Source organism: Astyanax mexicanus, chromosome 8, assembly GCF_023375975.1.
Source record: "Astyanax mexicanus isolate ESR-SI-001 chromosome 8, AstMex3_surface, whole genome shotgun sequence".
In the NCBI taxonomy this organism is placed as follows: domain Eukaryota; kingdom Metazoa; phylum Chordata; class Actinopteri; order Characiformes; family Acestrorhamphidae; genus Astyanax; species Astyanax mexicanus.
Genome location: NC_064415.1, coordinates 25,689,376 through 25,703,042, shown reverse-complemented (window position 1 = coordinate 25,703,042; position 13,667 = coordinate 25,689,376).

Here is a 13,667-nt window from a genome sequence, read left to right as displayed (position 1 = left end):
CTGTACCAGAGAGCTCTGTTGTTGGGTCTGTTTCTGTTGTAGCTGTACCAGAGAGCTCTGTTGTTGGGTCTGTAGCTGTACTAAAGAGCTCTGTTGTTGGGTCTGTTTCTGTTGTAGCTGTACCAGAGAGCTCTGTTGTTGGGTCTGTAGCTGTACTAGAGAGCTCTGTTGTTGGGTCTGTGTCGGCTGTAGCTGTACCAGAGAGCTCTGTTGTTGGGTCTGTAGCTGTACCAGAGAGTTCTGTTGTTGGGTCTGTGTCTGTTGTAGCTGTACCAGAGAGCTCTGTTGTTGGGTCTGTAGCTGTACTAGAGAGCTCTGTTGTTGGGTCTGTGTCTGTTGTAGCTGTACCAGAGAGCTCTGTTGTTGGGTCTGTAGCTGTACCAGAGAGTTCTGTTGTTGGGTCTGTGTCTGTTGTAGCTGTACCGGAGAGCTCTGTTGTTGGGTCTGTAGCTGTACCAGAGAGCTCTGTTGTTGGGTCTGTAGCTGTACCAGAGAGCTCTGTTGTTGGGTCTGTAGCTGTACTAGAGAGCTCTGTTGTTGGGTCTGTTTCTGTTGTAGCTGTAACAGAGAGCTCTGTTGTTGGGTCTGTGTCTGCTGTAGCTGTACCTGAGAGCTCTGTTATTGGGTCTGTAGCTGTACCAGAGAGCTCTGTTGTTGGGTCTGTGTCTGTTGTAGCTGTACCAGAGAGCTCTGTTGTTGGGTCTGTAGCTGTACCAGAGAGTTCTGTTGTTGGGTCTGTGTCTGTTGTAGCTGTACCAGAGAGCTCTGTTGTTGGGTCTGTAGCTGAACCAGAGAGCTCTGTTGTTGGGTCTGTAGCTGTACCAGAGAGCTCTGTTGTTGGGTCTGTAGCTGTACCAGAGAGCTCTGTTGTTGGGTCTGTAGCTGTACCAGAGAGCTCTGTTGTTGGGTCTGTAGCTGTACCAGAGAGTTCGGTTGTTGGGTCTGTAGCTGTACCAGAGAGCTCTGTTGTTGGGTCTGTAGCTGGACCAGAGAGCTCTGTTGTTGGGTCTGTAGCTGTACCAGAGAGCTCTGTTGTTGGGTCTGTAGGTGTACCAGAGAGCTCTGTTGTTGGGTTTATAGCTGTACCAGAGAGCTCTGTTGTTGGGTCTGTAGCTGTACCAGAGAGCTCTGTTGTTGGGTCTGTAGCTGTACCAGAGAGCTCTGTTGTTGGGTCTCTAGCTGTACCAGAGAGCTCTGTTGTTGGGTCTGTAGCTGTACCAGAGAGCTCTGTTGTTGGGTCTGTAGCTGTACCAGAGAGTTCGGTTGTTGGGTCTGTAGCTGTACCAGAGAGCTCTGTTGTTGGGTCTGTAGCTGGACCAGAGAGCTCTGTTGTTGGGTCTGTAGCTGTACTAGAGTTCTCTGTTGTTGGGTCTGTGTCTGTTGTAGCTGTACCAGAGAGCTCTGTTGTTGGGTCTGTAGCTGTACCAGAGAGCTCTGTTGTTGGGTCTGTAGCTGTACCAGAGAGCTCTGTTGTTGGGTCTGTAGCTGTACTAGAGAGCTCTGTTGTTGGGTCTGTTTCTGTTGTAGCTGTACCAGAGAGCTCTGTTGTTGGGTCTGTAGCTGTACCAAAGAGCTCTGTTGTTGGGTCTGTTTCTGTTGTAGCTGTACCAGAGAGCTCTGTTGTTGGGTCTGTAGCTGTACCAGAGACCTTTGTTGTTGGGTCTAAAGCTGTACCAGAGAGCTCTGTTGTTGGGTCTGTAGCTGTACTAGAGAGCTTTGTTGTTGGGTCTGTGTCTGTTGTAGCTGTACCAGTGAGCTCTGTTGTTGGGTCTGTAGCTGTACCAGAGAGCTCTGTTGTTGGGTCTATAGCTGTACCAGAGAGCTCTGTTGTTGGGTCTGTAGCTGTACCAGCGAGCTCTGTTGTTGGGTCTGTAGCTGTACCAGAGAGCTCTGTTGTTGGGTCTGTAGCTGTACCAGAGAGCTCTGTTGTTGGGTCTGTAGCTGTACCAGAGAGTTCGGTTGTTGGGTCTGTAGCTGTACCAGAGAGCTCTGTTGTTGGGTCTGTAGCTGGACCAGAGAGCTCTGTTGTTGGGTCTGTAGCTGTACTAGAGTTCTCTGTTGTTGGGTCTGTGTCTGTTGTAGCTGTACCAGAGAGCTCTGTTGTTGGGTCTGTAGCTGTACCAGAGAGCTCTGTTGTTGGGTCTGTAGCTGTACCAGAGAGCTCTGTTGTTGGGTCTGTGTCTGTTGTAGCTGTACCAGAGAGCTCTGTTGTTGGGTCTGTAGCTGTACCAGAGAGCTCTGTTGTTGGGTCTGTAGCTGTACCAGAGAGCTCTGTTGTTGGGTCTGTAGCTGTACTAGAGAGCTCTGTTGTTGGGTCTGTTTCTGTTGTAGCTGTACCAGAGAGCTCTGTTGTTGGGTCTGTAGCTGTACCAAAGAGCTCTGTTGTTGGGTCTGTTTCTGTTGTAGCTGTACCAGAGAGCTCTGTTTTTGGGTCTGTAGCTGTACTAGAGAGCTTTGTTGTTGGGTCTGTGTCTGTTGTAGCTGTACCAGTGAGCTCTGTTGTTGGGTCTGTAGCTGTACTAGAGAGCTTTGTTGTTGGGTCTGTGTCTGTTGTAGCTGTACCAGTGAGCTCTGTTGTTGGGTCTGTAGCTGTACCAGAGAGCTCTGTTGTTGGGTCTGTAGCTGTACCAGAGAGCTCTGTTGTTGGGTCTGTAGCTGTACCAGAGAGCTCTGTTGTTGGGTCTGTAGCTGTACCAGAGAGTTCGGTTGTTGGGTCTGTAGCTGTACCAGAGAGCTCTGTTGTTGGGTCTGTAGCTGGACCAGAGAGCTCTGTTGTTGGGTCTGTAGCTGTACTAGAGTGCTCAGTTGTTGGGTCTGTGTCTGTTGTAGCTGTACCAGAGAGCTCTGTTGTTGGGTCTGTGTCTGTTGTAGCTGTACCAGAGAGCTCTGTTGTTGGGTCTGTAGCTGTACCAGAGAGCTCTGTTGTTGGGTCTGTAGCTGTACTAGAGAGCTCTGTTGTTGGGTCTGTTTCTGTTGTAGCTGTACCAGAGAGCTCTGTTGTTGGGTCTGTAGCTGTACCAGAGAGCTCTGTTGTTGGGTCTGTAGCTGTACCAGAGAGCTCTGTTGTTGGGTCTGTTTCTGTTGTAGCTGTACCAGAGAGCTCTGTTGTTGGGTCTGTAGCTGTACCAGAGAGCTTTGTTGTTGGGTCTGTGTCTGTTGTAGCTGTACCAGTGAGCTCTGTTGTTGGGTCTGTAGCTGTACCAGAGAGCTCTGTTGTTGGGTCTATAACTGTACCAGAGAGCTCTGTTGTTGGGTCTGTAGCTGTACCAGAGAGCTCTGTTGTTGGGTCTGTAGCTGTACCAGAGAGCTCTGTTGTTGGGTCTATAGCTGTACCAGAGAGCTCTGTTGTTTGGTCTGTAGCTGTACCAGAGTGCTCTGTTGTTGGGTCTGTAGCTGTACCAGAGAGCTCTGTTGTTGGGTCTGTAGCTGTACCAGAGAGCTCTGTTGTTGGGTCTGTAGCTGTACCAGAGAGTTCGGTTGTTGGGTCTGTAGCTGTACCAGAGAGCTCTGTTGTTGGGTCTATAGCTGTACCAGAGAGCTCTGTTGTTGGGTCTGTAGCTGTACCAGAGAGCTCTGTTGTTGGGTCTGTAGCTGTACCAGAGAGCTCTGTTGTTGGGTCTATAGCTGTACCAGAGAGCTCTGTTGTTGGGTCTGTAGCTGTACCAGAGAGCTCTGTTGTTGGGTCTGTAGCTGTACCAGAGAGCTCTGTTGTTGGGTCTGTAGCTGTACCAGAGAGCTCTGTTGTTGGGTCTGTAGCTGTACCAGAGAGTTCGGTTGTTGGGTCTGTAGCTGTACCAGAGAGCTCTGTTGTTGGGTCTGTAGCTGTACCAGAGAGCTCTGTTGTTGGGTCTGTAGCTGTACCAGAGAGTTCGGTTGTTGGGTCTGTAGCTGTACCAGAGAGCTCTGTTGTTGGGTCTGTAGCTGTACCAGAGAGCTCTGTTGTTGGGTCTGTAGCTGTACTAGAGAGCTCTGTTGTTGAGTCTGTTTCTGTTGTAGCTGTAACAGAGAGCTCTGTTGTTGGGTCTGTAGCTGTACCAGAGAGCACTGTTTTTGGGTCTGTTGCTGTACCAGAGAGGTCTGTTGTTGGGTCTGTGTCTGTTGTAGCTGTACCAGTGAGCTCTGTTGTTGGGTCTGTAGCTGTACCAGAGAGCTCTGTTGTTGGGTCTATAACTGTACCAGAGAGCTCTGTTGTTGGGTCTGTAGCTGTACCAGAGAGCTCTGTTGTTGGGTCTGTAGCTGTACCAGAGAGCTCTGTTGTTGGGTCTATAGCTGTACCAGAGAGCTCTGTTGTTTGGTCTGTAGCTGTACCAGAGTGCTCTGTTGTTGGGTCTGTAGCTGTACCAGAGAGCTCTGTTGTTGGGTCTGTAGCTGTACCAGAGAGCTCTGTTGTTGGGTCTGTAGCTGTACCAGAGAGTTCGGTTGTTGGGTCTGTAGCTGTACCAGAGAGCTCTGTTGTTGGGTCTTTAGCTGTACCAGAGAGCTCTGTTGTTGGGTCTGTAGCTGTACTAGAGAGCTCTGTTGTTGGGTCTGTAGCTGTACCAGAGAGCTCTGTTGTTGGGTCTATAGCTGTACCAGAGAGCTCTGTTGTTGGGTCTGTAGCTGTACCAGAGAGCTCTGTTGTTGGGTCTGTAGCTGTACCAGAGAGCTCTGTTGTTGGGTCTATAGCTGTACCAGAGAGCTCTGTTGTTGGGTCTGTAGCTGTAACAGAGAGCTCTGTTGTTGGGTCTGTAGCTGTACCAGAGAGCTCTGTTGTTGGGTCTGTAGCTGTACCAGAGAGCTCTGTTGTTGGGTCTGTAGCTGTACCAGAGAGTTCGGTTGTTGGGTCTGTAGCTGTACCAGAGAGCTCTGTTGTTGGGTCTGTAGCTGTACCAGAGAGCTCTGTTGTTGGGTCTGTAGCTGTACTAGAGAGCTCTGTTGTTGAGTCTGTTTCTGTTGTAGCTGTACCAGAGAGCTCTGTTGTTGGGTCTGTAGCTGTACCAGAGAGCACTGTTTTTGGGTCTGTTGCTGTACCAGAGAGGTCTGTTGTTGGGTCAGTAGCTGTACCAGAGAGGTCTGTTGTTGGGTTTGTAGCTGTACCAGAGAGCTCTGTTTTTGGGTCTGTATCAGTTGTAGCTGTGCCAGAGGGATTTGATGTAGCTGAATGTGAGTCCTTGTTTTTGGAGCCATCATCTGCTCTAGCTGTGATTGAGACCTTAGTTGTTAAACCTCCAACGGTTGGAGCTGTACTTGAGACTTCATTTATGGAGTCTGCATCTGTTGTATTTTCTGTCAGTGAAGTACATGGTGTAAATGGTTGATTAATTGCAACATGTCTAGACATAAGCCTGCTTAGCTAGATTACTCAGCTCTTCATGTGGATGCGCCATGATATGTTCAATAAATTTCTCCTTTGTGAAGATTTGTTTTTCTGCAATTGACAGAAATGCTGCTTTTATTTCTCATAGGAATTAAATATACCCACTTTCTTCTGCACATTTACAGAAATGTATTCATTCATATTTTTTTAACTCAGTCCTTGTTAAAAGGAGTTGCAGGACTGACTTTATGGAGTTTGTGTTTTCTGTTCTTAAATTAGGAATTCCTAATTTAATTTCTTACTATGATGTTAAAGTAATGTTTAAAGTAATAATTAGGCTAATATATTTGGCAAATGAATACAATAAGGAGCTGCATTTAAAACAAATATTTGTTTAACAAATAATTTAACAATTATTTTTTAAAAATTGAGAAATTATTCAGCCTAAAAAGAAATATAAGTGCAATGTTTATAAATGTCAATACTATATGTGCCACCTCAAAAGCAGTAGGACATATGCCACTGTAAAAAACAGACCATGTTTAAAAATTGTTTAAGAGCATACAAAACTTCATGCATAAAAATATTATATTCAAGAAAGATAATAAAAGGAAGGTAATGAATTTGCAATATCTTTCCTAAGGTTCTGTCATGTATGTTTAGGACAGAGCTTCATGTCACAGGGCCTGATGTTCAACCATCTCCTGATGTTCCAGCATAAAAACTGTTAGCATTAAAGTAAATCATTTCAGAAACCCTTTAAAACATGTTTTGAATATGCAACTATTTCTATTTATTTATTTAATTATTTAAGAAATAACCAAAACAAAAACCCTACATACATTCGGTAACTAAAAACATGTTTTTAGTAGTAGAAGGTGAAAGTGATAACCATTATCTGGGAAAATATGTCACCTGACCAGAATCCTATACAACAAGCCTTTAGCCAAAGTTTAGGTAGAGGAGAAGTACAACACCACCAGGAAAGAGAGCAGAAAAGCGTAATCTAAGACGTATGACAAAATATCTACATAGATTAGTGCTTAACTGGTATCATCAGTGCAAAAAGTGTCTCTTCAATTATGACCTAAAATTCTAACTAAACAAAGAATATGCACTAGGTTGGTCTACTTCATGCCACTCATTTTAACATATGAACACTGTGTAATTAAATACGTATTCTGAATTTCAATAAAAGTATTTATAAATGTGTTTTAAAACATTTATAATCATTGACCAAGGGTATTATTCACATTTTCTGTACATATGTATATATTTTATCGTTTAACATTAATTATATATTTACATATTTATACCTTTGGGCCTTTAATGGATTGCAAAGTAATTCAGTGTAGTTCAGAATATTTTATACAATAACAAGTTTCATTTATAGTGCAATCATTGAATTTAATTTTAATAGTTTATCTTACCTGAATGCAGCAAAAGGCACAAAACCAGAAAATAAAAGTAAGTTCTTCTAGTAGAAGCCATCGATGCAAGAACTACAACTACAATACATGCCAATTCATATTCATATCCCGAATACCCAAATCACAGTTTTATCAAGGCACAGACGTATGATAGGGAAATGGTCCTCTCTATAAAGGCATAAAGTTCTATAAAGAACTAGTAAAGACATCAAGTCAGAAACTGTTGTACAGTACATCATGTGACACCACTCCTCGTACCCATGTGACAAACTTCTCAATCTTTTATTGGTAATTGCTTTTACAATTTTCTCTTTGAACATGATTTTTGCATTACTCAAAGAACCTTTTCTAGGGTACATATACCAGGCCACCTTCAGTCTCTGAATCAGTTTATCTGATTTTGCTATTCATAGGATTATGTTTGAATAAAATGAACATTGTTGTTTTATTCTATAAACAAAGTTTCTCCCAAATTCCAAATTTATTTACAGTAAATCTTTTTACAGAAAATGAGAAATAGCAAAAAAGATGCAGAGTAAAGTTCAGAAAGTTTTTTAATCACAGTTTTAATTCATCTTGGCATGTTCTCCTCCACCAGACTTACACACTGCTTTTGGATAACTTTATGCAACTCCAGGTGCTGCAAAAAATCAAGCAGTTCAGCTTGGTTTGATGGTTTGTGATCATCCATCTTCCTCTTGATTATATTCCAGAGGTTTTCAATTTGGTAAAATCAAAGACACACATAATTTTTAAGTGGTCGCTTATTTTTACCAAGGCTGTATGTATATAGAAAGCGGGGGAAGTTCATGGTTAATTAACATATATACTTTTTAAAACTACTTGAACGTTGAGTAAAATATAGGTGTAAATCAATTTAACACTAAAAACTTCAGACTCAGAAAAAAAAGTTCTGACTCACTAATCTCAGGTAATTACCTAATCACATTTCATATAAAACTGGGAATATAGATTTCATATATATATATATATATATATATATATATATTTTTTTTTTTTTAGTTAAGATGTTAGTTAACTTTAACACACAGAAACGGGAACTTATATATTGTCTGCTAAATGACATGATGAGACTTTATTACAATCTCAATAACTGTCTCTATTGCAATCATTACACAGCATTTCTTCTGTTGCATATACAGTAAATATTTTATGCCTGTTATAATCACTGGAACCACATCTCTGTGTAGATCAAGGTAAACTTTATTTACTGTAAATGTGGAAAGTTTGTACATAGGTGAACTCTGTAGTCAGCTTGTGCAAATTCAAATGCAACACCTATGATTAACAAAATGTCTTATTTAAGGAGAGTTAGGAAGATATATGTGAAAAGCCTGAACAGACGTGGCATTGACATTCTTGCTTTGATAGTTTAATAGTTTAATACTAAGAACACAGTTTAAAATAAAATGTATCTCACAGCTGGCTTAGTTTGGTTTGATATTTTTTTTTTTTTTTCAAAGTAAATTGTATTAACAAGGTCAGATCCAAATGTTTTAGTAGGAAGGTTGTAGGTGTTTTACAGTCTATGCACTGATTTATGCAGATTTTAGAAAGACTGTCATAATCTACTGTCAAAAAATAATGTACAAGCAATAAATCTGCCAACAATAGGACTGCCAGATCACGCTGTCCTATCATGATCAATCCAAGAGAAGACCACAAGATATATAATGGACATTTCAACAAGATTGTTTGTGTTAAATGAATATTAGTGACCTTCCTGATCATTTTGACAAGAAAAAGGTCTGTAATTATTCACTGAAGAGATTACTAGTGGATGCATACATGTGTAAATGTAGCAAAAATGATTTGTGTATTAAAATTGCATCAATGTTTGTGTCTAATTATACACACAAATAACAGAGAGTAATACAGTAAGTGTGTGAGCTTTACACACAATCACACAAGAAGAAAGATAAGCATATTTTATGAGGAAAATCATACATGTATCTTAGTTTTTATTGTTCAAAGTTAATCAAAAGCAGACGTTCAAACACAAGCAGTGATACTTTACAGCAGCCCTGTCCATAAATCAAATGTAAAAACTCTGCTGGATAACTTAATTACCGAACTGTTACCTGCAAGCTTGTAAATTTTGCACTTGTATTTCTGTCACTTTCTTACTTTCTATGGATCTCCCTCCACATGTATACCTGCTTAGCCATATAAACCAGGTGAGGATCACTGACCAATGAAAGGTCATGTCTGAAATACCTGGGAAAGGGGTCTATGCTCTAAAAGTTAACTTAGCTGCCTGAATGGAGAGGATGCCTCCTGTATGCTTTAGGAAGTTTAAATATCAATAGTCTGTTGAGATAGCTAGAGGCTCTGTGGTTTTCCTACAGTTCATTGGAACCCTTTATGTTAGGAAAGCTTTATTTTTAGTTAATTAACCTGCAGATATTTAACAGGACATAGCATCTCATGTTGGTAATGTGTATTTGGTCATTTCCCAGCACGCTTTTTAAAAAAGGAGAAATTGGTTGTGCCACATGGAGCTTCAAAAAGATAAGAGATGAACTTTGCTCTTTTTGATTTTATTGGGTTTTTGTTCACTCACCCCTGCACACCCAATGTCTTTTCTTTATGATTTTAGTTTTATTGTCCCAGTGCAGTGCCAGTTCAGTATGTATGTTTAACATAGCTTTAATAAAATTATTTTTGGAAAGTTTTCATCTGTTTTTCACCTTCTTTCTGTTTCTTCTCCAAAAAAACTAATTCCACTTGATAGCCCTTGTTGGTTCCACAGTACCCGTCGGAACATTTGACCCTTTTGTGGGAACAAAATAAGCAAAATCACTAAACTCACTAATTCACTAACTTTAACCCTGCTTGCAATATTGGGTTTTATTTAAATTACATAATTAATTATGTAAATGAGGTATAAATTAAGGTATAAACCCAATATATTTGTGGGAATTTGTTTTTATTGTTACAAAATAACGTGCTTTTCTTTTACACGGTGTGTTTTATTCTTGTCTAATTTTATTCAGGCTCTAAAACTGGCATGTTTATTTGATCTGAACTCATCACATTTTTGTAATAGTAACACTGCAGAAAAGCCAGAAAAGCTAATTAAGCTAATGCAGTCATTCTATTCAAGAATAAAAAAAAAAGCTGGAGCTGAGTTACAGTGATAAGGATTTATTGATTTCTAGAAATGTAGACTTGACTAAAGGTAAAAGTATTGGTTATTTAATCAATGCATTTTATTATAATCAAGACATTGTTTTTCAATTAATCACTAAGCTGCAATTAACCAGCCAAATGTTTAGGTATTCCCTCTGCAGTGTGTGCTCTCTTTTTTTTACCACATGGTGGCACTATTGTGCTGTTTGTAGTCTGTATATCTGAATGGTTGGTGAGACATAGGCATGTAAGAAAACAGTAGGTCGGGAACGCATAGCAAACACATAGCAAATAATATAAGCAGATTCTTGGTAGATTACATTTTCTTTTTTTTCTAGCTCATAATACATTAATTGAATATAGCTAATTGTCCTGTTTAGCCTATCAGTTGCTGGCTTACTGCTTCCATTGGCTTGGATGCAGACTGTGGAGAAGGATAGAGAGAGAAAAACAGAGAGAGAGGGGGAGATTGATGTGCCCTCCAAATTACCAGTAGCCCTGCAATTAGATAATAGCTTTGGATCAGCAAACTGGTGCTTTTAACGACCCTATTATAGATTATCCTGAGGAGGCTTTTTCTCTCCGCTCTCTTACCTTCTGCATCTGTCTGTCTCCCGGTATGCAGTTTTCTCCTCTCTCATTGCTTGGCTTGTACATATACTGACTCGGCTGTTGGTGCTGATTTAGCAGGAACTACGAAATGCAATAAGGGAGATGGAGGTTTTGCACAGACATTGGAACAGTGTTCACCGTGCAGTAGGAGCATCTATACTGCAGGCTCTCACACATGCCAGCTCACAGGCTTTTACAGGTTTTAATTAAGTGGCCTTTGCCTGGTGCTGTTTTATTTCTTTTATTTTTATATTTTTAAATATTTCATTATTTTTGTAATGTAAAACAGATTAAGATTTAAAAGATTAATCATAGACCTTGTGTTTGTTATCAGTGATTGATGGCCAATGCAGTCTTTATTCTCTTCAACCAAGCTTAAACTAGACATTAGACTTTAAAATGCCAGAAAAAAAAACGATTTACAGCCACATAATGTAGGAACTGTACCTAAAATAGAGATTGATGTCTTTGTCGTTGCCACTCTGGGCCCAATACACTGCTAAACAAAGCGCTATGTAACTTTGGTGAAGCTAAACAAATCCTCATGCAAGAATTGCAAATATGCGTTATTTTTATCAAATTCAATAATATTACTCTACTGCCTCAGTCCATTTGCTTCTTTGACTTGTAAAGACAGCTTATAAATCAGAATGATGCTGTCTCTTAAGATTGTTCCTATGAGAAAACTATTTTTAATCAACTCCATTGACTTCTGTCAGTGATTAATGAATAAATCCTGTCCCCCAGGGCATGAAACAGCCTTGCAAACACACCCAACACACACCCACCATCCACCCCTAACCCTGCATGTGACCTGTTGTATATTATTAACAGTTAACATTAAATCTTTTTTTTTTTTTTTTGCAGTAACATCATATGTTTGTTTATACTCATCGATCCCATCATCTATTAAAATGAACACTTTAGCTGTACTTTTATTAGTTGTAAGACTTGTGTCTTATTTAAACCTCTAATTTAACCAGTCAGATTATAACGAACAGATTCTTATTCACAGTAATGGCCTGTATCAGTGTTCTTATAGGCTGAAGTATTAGACATCCCCTGGTCATGTGCTAATAATAATGTTGAATAAGTTTGATTAGTAAATCGTAAGTCCATCTTGCTATTGTGGCCTGGTTAAAGGTTTCTTCAGATTGTTTTTGTTATTAAAAATGTTCCAGAGTTTCATTAATTGTTCCATAGAGCACAAAAAGCTTTCCACTATAATTATGTGTCAAATTACCTTTTTTTATTGCCCAGATATCATTTTATAATGCTTTTGTTTGCTACACTCGATCGAACTCCAAGCCACATTTAGTGCTTCTGAAAATAATATAAAAAGGATTAAAGCTATGGTTAAATAATAGCATCTATATGCATATAAGCTATTTGTTTATTTTCCTATGTTTAATAACTTACTTATTTAACTAAATTCATGTGTTGATGAATATTAGAAATATTAGAAATCTATGTGGCCCCTGATCTAAGTATGGGCTAATAATCATAAGCTTGATTAGCAATTCACTGACTTCTAACTAACACTATCTCTGTGGGCCCTGCAGCCTGGTTACAGGGCTTTTCATATTGGTGGAAAAAGCTTAGTATAGATTTCTACATTTTTTTAAAACGAAAAAAAGGTCCATTACCATTATAAAATAAAGAACCTATTGATCTCCAGACTGTAGCTTTATTGCCCACAAATCACCTTATAATAGCCACATTTAGTTTAAAATAAGACTGGTTCTCATAAAGTAGTAAATACTGTATTTTATCAACTATTATATGAATAACTGGTGGTAAAAGTTCATTGCGTAATGTTGGCACTAACAAGCTACAAGGTTAATAGAGCTACTGTTTCTGAGCTATACTTTTTATTAATTTATCATATAAACTGTCTGTAACTCATTTAGAGTCTGACTTGGCTCTACTGTAGCTTTTATGCCGAAAAGAGAGTTTTTTCAAAGAGTTGTTAAACAAAGGCATTTGATGCTAGTTTACGTAGAGGGGCAGTCTACTGAGTGCAATAAACATAAGTGTGTTCTTATTACATAGGATGAAATCCAGCTGACAGTATAACATCGTGTGGGAGTTTTAGTGTGTATTTGCTTACATGTTTGAATGAATAGATAAATTATGTTCAGTCTCTCTTTCTCCTCTCTCTCCCTCTCCTGTAGTGTAATTGATAATTGTCATGACTGAATTAAGCAGAATTAATTCTGGCTAAGAAGGGCGGCACCATAATTCAGACTATACAGAGGCACAAAATCAATTACACTACAGGGCTACTGCGGAGCATCCAGACTGCCATGCACGTTTGCAGAAATAATATCATAATAATCCCAAACCTTTCAAGAACATTTAAGCAGAACAGCCCAAAAAGCGAGCACACCAATGAGGGCATCTTGTGCATCTCACCTTATAACTGTTACTCATCTCATTTCACCTAATAAACTGTCCTGTGATGTCAGTGTGCTTGGGACCATGCCCATGAGCACTTAATGCATTCCCATGGCTCATACTGCTGCCGCCACATGCTTTATTAACTGAAGTAAAGGGGGTTCACCTCAAGTACCTTAGTGCTATTGGACACATTTATTATCAGTGTTTTGCAGATATGATGTCAGCTTTTTTGTCTTTATTTGAAGATTAACATTTTTCTTCCTTCTCTCTTGCTCCCAGGGCAATTTGTTGAAGGCTTCTTTCTGCCTCTATCCCTGAAAAGGTCAGATAAATGTAATACAAGTAATAAAATAGAAGCATTTAGCACAGCATCAATTAAAACAAAAATGAATAAATAACCCTAAATATGATGTTACTGAAAAAATAGCAAGATTTAGGATCAATAAAAAGGGAAAAAGAAATACATTTACCTTGTTTTTTATTAAGCACAGCCTTTATGTTTGCCTTTACAAACAGTCATGCCAAACTGGTTAAAGTAATTAAACTGGCTAATTATCTTAGTTCTTTAAGAGCACAGGGTGTGTTTTTAATTTAATATTAAAGTTTATCTGGTGTACCAGCATGATCAAACTAATCGATATTATTGAACAGCATAGTGAAGCTAGTCTACTAGCATGACCAACCTGATGAAGCTAGTATTGCCAACCAGTATTGCTAAGATTGTTGACCAACATAACCAGATGCACTGGTCCAGAAGTATGACCAGCTTTTTAAAA